The 6,033-nt window shown below is 35.5% G+C and overlaps 1 non-coding gene across 1 annotated transcript; it reads right to left on the minus strand.

Annotated features, from left to right (window-relative positions):
* Positions 1-4,243: 4,243 nt before the first annotated feature.
* Positions 4,244-4,348, minus strand: LOC128035831 (small nucleolar RNA R71). The gene has a single exon (XR_008192378.1). It is a non-coding gene; the product is annotated as a small nucleolar RNA R71 (small nucleolar RNA).
* Positions 4,349-6,033: the final 1,685 nt, after the last annotated feature.

Consider the following 6,033-nt stretch of genomic DNA (forward strand, 5'->3'; position numbering starts at 1 on the left):
CATTCTCAAATTGTCAAGACAATAACAGCAGAAGGACTCAATCAATTTCTTGATGATTTATACGTTGAAGGGACCCAATGGACAGTTTCTCGGAATGACTGCTAGACCATCGACCGTGTTTCTTTGGAGCCTCATTGTAGGGTCAATGTCCCTATCTAATAAAATGAGGACAAAATCCCTAACAAAGGAGCCATCACCAAACAAATTGCCATGAGATTTTTAAGGGAATAAACTCCACTGCATCCTAGCTCTACATCAACCTCTTTTCCGTCTACTTCTACCCATGCCAATCCATCCACATCTCACAATGATTTCAAGCAGTAAGTGCTCGGTGCTCTTGAGAAGTTGAAACAACAGTTTCGTTTGATGGAGAAACAACAACTGAGGACAACTAATGATCTAAGCAGGGCTCAAGAAGAAATGGATTTATTTTGGGGCTAATGATAGCTATCGTTTGTTATTTATATGTTAATTTCATAACTTTGCATGCTTTATAATTTAGTCATTTGTACCTAGCTCATAAATTAATATAATTACCCTTGACTTTATGGTTTTCTGTACTATAGTGTTTAGCAATTAGTTGGTTAGACTCTCTAATGCCACCAACCCAACCTGATTCATTGGATCTGGATCTTGGTTGTTACATTACAATTATAGACTTATACATGCTTAAGACATACAAAATTTAGAGGCTTGTTCGAAATATTTCTATCACACTCAAACACGCTCGTGCAACCCCCGCTAACGTAATCCTACACACCCAAGTGGTTGTAGGTCCCATTAACTTAAGAAGAGATGACTTCGAGTGTCTATAGGGAATCTCTATAGATTCTCTCAACTTTAGCCTTTACAATCCTGAGGGTGAAGAGTGCGAAGCCTTTCAAGAGGAGTGAAGATAGTCTACTGTCTCTTCCACCCCTACACTGCTGAATGTGTTAAAGGGGACATAGTAGGTGTGAAGCATAATCTTCATGATCACTCCCAAGCACCCAAAGTTCTCACCGAGCTACATGCCAGCCTGCTGAAAGTGGAAGCTAAGATTTCCTTGCCTTACCTTGTACCTTTTCTTCTATTATCTTCCCTTTTTTTACATCGTATTTTATAAATGGAATGATCCTTTTACCTTTCCTTTGCATCTTTATTCCATATTTAGCATTTTTATCATCAACTATTACAGACAACATCAAATTTCATGGTAAGAAGAGTCTAGCATGCCTGAGGAACTAAGCTAGGCTTGGCACACTATGCATTCAAGGCTCTTTCATCTTTCATAGTCTGAGGACTGCCTAAACCTAGACTATGATACCAAACCTTGTATCGCCCTCAACCCGACCCGATTAACCGGATTCAGATCTTAGGTGTTACATTACTATTACAAGCTTATACATGCTTAAGACATAAAATTTTAGAGACTTGTTCAAACTGTTTCTATCAGAGTCTAACATGCCCGTGAAACCCCCGTTCCGTATGAATGAATGCCTACTTCACTACTCCTTTGGCACAGCCTTGGTGTCGTACCTCCTAGCTCCTTATTTACTTGAGACATAAAACACATAGGGGTAAGTTTGATAGAACTTAGTGAAAGAACCCTTTTTCACCTAAGCCCTTATTCAAGGATTTCATTATTTGTTTCTCGTTCATAACTTTGACCCTATCGATTGTACGGACTTTGCCATAACCTTCCAATCTAGTTGTTTTTCTAGAGTTAATCTGTACTCTCAAAATACCATGTTCGCCATTCATTCAGAGTCCGCCCATAAGCGTTGTATTCAAATGGTTATCACGAGAATCGTTCTTTAGATTAAGCCACGAAGGCGTTCCTTTCCAAAGATAGCCACATAGGTTTTCCTTTTAGTGTCTCACCATAAAGGTGTACTTTGACATAAACTGCCGCAAAGGCATCCTTTTAACAGAATCAGCCACAATGGCTTCCTTATGGAAATTGCCACAAAGGCATCTTCTTATAGATTTCTTCAAAGGTATTCCTTATCAGATATTTACCATAAAGGCATCCTTTTAGACATAGCCACAAAGACTTCTTTTAACATATATAGTCACATAGACTTTTTTTTCACAGAGATAGCCACAAAGGCGTCCTTTCAGAGATAGCCACAAAGGCTCACTTTTACGAAAATTTGTGTTTTTGACAATAGGGATTTGTAAACTCAAAATTATATAGGATTTTCTATATATTTTTACCACCTTTTACTTAATAATTATATTAATCTTGAGTAATTTCTAATAAATTAAGTAGATTTCACTAAATGTTAAAAATGGACATGAATTTATGAAGTATGCAAAATTGTGCTTAATTACATTATTTTTAAGCATAAATTACATTACTTTCGTGTTAAATATTAATATGTTAATTTTCACTATGCAGTGGGACCATGAAAGATGAGGTTAATATAAATGTTGCGTGGAGAGAAACCACATCTTTCTCCACAAATTGTGGTTGGCCAAGCATGAGAGAAAATGAAGGATTTTCAAACTCTATTTTTAGTAAACTTTGGCCTTACCTTCATCTATAAATACCACACACCTTTCAACTTTCAAAGCATCCCTCATATTTCGCACCCCTTAATCAATTCATTCATCAAGCATTCTCTCATTTCCCTTATCTAATTCCATGCCTAGCCACTCCATCTCCCTTTCTATTCTTTAGCAAAAAAAAAGCCTTGTCAAGACCATCTCCTAGCTAGCCACCTTAAGAAACCTTTACCAAAGGAGCAACAGACGGATGGGAGAAACACCTCAGTGAGAAATATTCGAAAGGCTGCTGAATTGAATTAGAGTTTACTCTTTCCTCTTTTATGTTTAATTTAAACATGTTTGCTAAGTGTGTATTGATCTTGCAATAAAAAATGATAGCTTAATTCTATTTAGCTAGGATGATTATGTTAATTAAATAATATTCTTTTGATTCATGTTTAATGAGTATATGCCTGAGTCGATCATGTTTTTAATTAAAATCAAGATGTATTTCATTCAAACATGATTGGATCCATTGAGATTAGCTAAGCGGTCCTAACCAGACGATGGCTACTAGACACATAATTGAAAAGTGCAATGCTCAATTTAGATACTAAACCCGACTAAATTAGAGGTTCATAATATCTTTAGTTGGCTTTATTGTATTGTATAGTTTTTAGGTTTATGTGATTAAACTCTTTCAAACTTAATTGTCCCTATTACCTCACATAAATACTAAGAAACCCTTAGTTTAGTATGATCAGTAAAATGCATATTTTCCTATGTAAAAGATCCTAGAGAACTTAATTTGGTTTCTAAACTTATGAAAGATCGAGTTGCCATGGAATGTTTTCTAAACACTTTAAACATGATGAAAATGAATTGAATTGATTAATATGATTATCTTAGCCTATACATGTTATTGATTGTTGAAATTGTGTTTTTGTTGCTAAAATTCATTCATACATTGAGATAATTTGCATTTAGATTTAATTGTATAGGAATCATCTTGCATCTAGATAATTTTATTTAATTTAATCATCTTAAATGACTGTATACACTTGCATAGAATACCGTTGCAAGTTTTTGGTGCCGTTGTCAGGGATGATTGCCTTAATCATTCTTTGTGAAATTATTTTTGCAGTTTGTTTTTTATTTAATTTCTAGCTTTACTAATTTATTCTTTATTCTTTATTTGTGATTTATTTATCAGGTGTTCATGGGTATAGATTGAATCATCGATCTATTACCTATAGACCCTAAAATTTAGCGAACATTTAGACATAGATGATGTGGGAGATTTGCTCAAAGTCAAGAAAGGATGGACCTTGGAAATCAAAATGATGGACAAGGTAATGGAGCCAATCATGTGCACAATCCAATCCTTATTGTTGATGGTAGGAATTGTGCCATAAGGCAATACGCTACGCCATTCTTCAATAAATTAAATCTGGGATCAGGAGGCCAGATATAGAAGCACCTAAATTTGAATTGAAACCAGTGATGTTTCAAATGTTCCAAACGGTGGGACAGTTTAGTGGTATGCCCACGGAAGCTCCGCATCTTCACCTTTGATTATTCATGGAGGTGAGTGATTCGTTTAAGATAACTAGCGTAACTAAAGATGTATTAAGGTTGAAGTTATTTTCGTACTCGTTGTGAGATCGAGCACGAGCATGGCTGAATTCATTGCCACCAAGTTCAATATCTACATTGCAAGAATTAGCAGAAAGGTTTTTGGTAAAGTATTTTCCACCGAGCAAGAACGTAAAGTTGCAAAATGAGATAACCATTTCCCAACAATTGGATGATGAGTCCTTATACGAAGCATGGAAAGATTCAAGGAATTTCTTTGTAGGTGTCCTCATCATGGATTCCTCATGGTATCTAGTTGGAGACATTTTATAATGGTTTCAACACACATACAAGATTAATGGTAGATGCTTCTACGAATGGTACGATTTTGTCTAAGTCTTATAACAAGGCTTACGAGATCATCGAAAGGATTGCTAGTAACAATTACCAATAGCAGTCAAATCGAGCAGTTTCTAAAAAAAGAGTAGCTAGAGTGCATGAAGTAGATGCGTTGATTTCACTCTCTACTCAATTATCTTCTATTTCCTCAATGTTAAAATAATTTACCACTAATGGTTTGAATAATTTTGTAGCTCAATCACCAAGTTAGTATGATGTTGTTTCCTGTGTATATTGTGGGGATGGTCATTTTTTCGAGAATTGCCCTTCAAACCCCGAGTCTATTTGTTCTATAAGGAATTAGTATCAAAATAGAAGTGGACAAGGACCAGAGTCCAACTTCTACAATCCATTATGGCGAAATCATCCAAATATTTCCTAGAGTAACCAAGGAAATGGACCAAACAATCATATGAAACATAGACTCAATCAATCCCAAGGGTTTAGTCAACAAGCTCCAAAACCACCTAAAGTTGAGTCATCAAATAGTTTGGAAGACATGTTGAAGGCATACATGACAAAAAATGACGCTTTGGTCCAAATTCAAGCAGCAACACTTAAAAATCATTAGAACCAGATGGGTCAGTTAGCTACTGAGATTCATAGTAGATCGCAAGGAGCCTTGCTGAGCCATACATAAAATCTAAGGAGTTTAGGTAAGGAATATTGCAAGGTTTTTACATTATGAAATGGTAAGATTTTAGAACCTATGGAGGTTGTGGTTGAAAATAAGCCAATTGAAATGGAGGAAAGTCAACCAACAGTTGAAGTTCCTACACTAAAAAAATCAGATGTTGAAAAATCTAATGAGGTAAACCCTAAACTAATCAATTTTGAAAAGCTAACACCTTTTTTTTTGCATATTTGACTCATAAGAAAAGTTATCCATTTCAACCTAAAGTTCCATATCCTCAAAGACTCTAGCAGCATAAGTAGAAATAAGAGGTGTGATTCAAGAAGTTCTTTGATGTCCTAAAGCAACTTCACATCAACATCCCTTTGGTAGAAGCTTTAGAGTAAATGCCTAATTATGTGAATTTTATGAAGGATATTTTGTCCAAGAAGAAAAGGCTTAGTGAGTATCAGACTATTGCTTTAATGAAGGAGTGCACTGTGTTCTTCAAATCAAGCAACCTCTGAAATTGGAAGACCTAGGAAGCTTTACAATACCCTGTAGCATTAGAGAATCTTACTGTGGTAAAGATTTCTGCAACCTTGGAGCAAGCATCAACTTGATGCCCAATTCTATTTTAAAACAGTTGGGAATAAGTGAAGTAAGACCTACTACTATGACACTTCAACTAGTGGATCGTTCATTAGCATATCCTGAGGGAAGATTGATGATGTTTTGGTAAGAGTGGATAATTTTATTTTTCGTACTAACTTTATTGTGTTAGACTTTGAAGTAGATAAGGAAGTTCTGATCATCCTTGGGAGACCTTTCCTAGCCACGAGAAGAATGTTGATAGATGTGCAAAAAGGAGAACTCATAATGAGAGCTCATGATGAGCAGGTAACGTTTAACGTTCTAAAGGCTATAAAATTTCCTGATTCGACAAAGGAACGTTCAGTAATGGAGGAATTAGA

Source organism: Gossypium raimondii, chromosome 12 (assembly GCF_025698545.1).
Source record: "Gossypium raimondii isolate GPD5lz chromosome 12, ASM2569854v1, whole genome shotgun sequence".
Lineage (NCBI taxonomy): Eukaryota > Viridiplantae > Streptophyta > Magnoliopsida > Malvales > Malvaceae > Gossypium > Gossypium raimondii.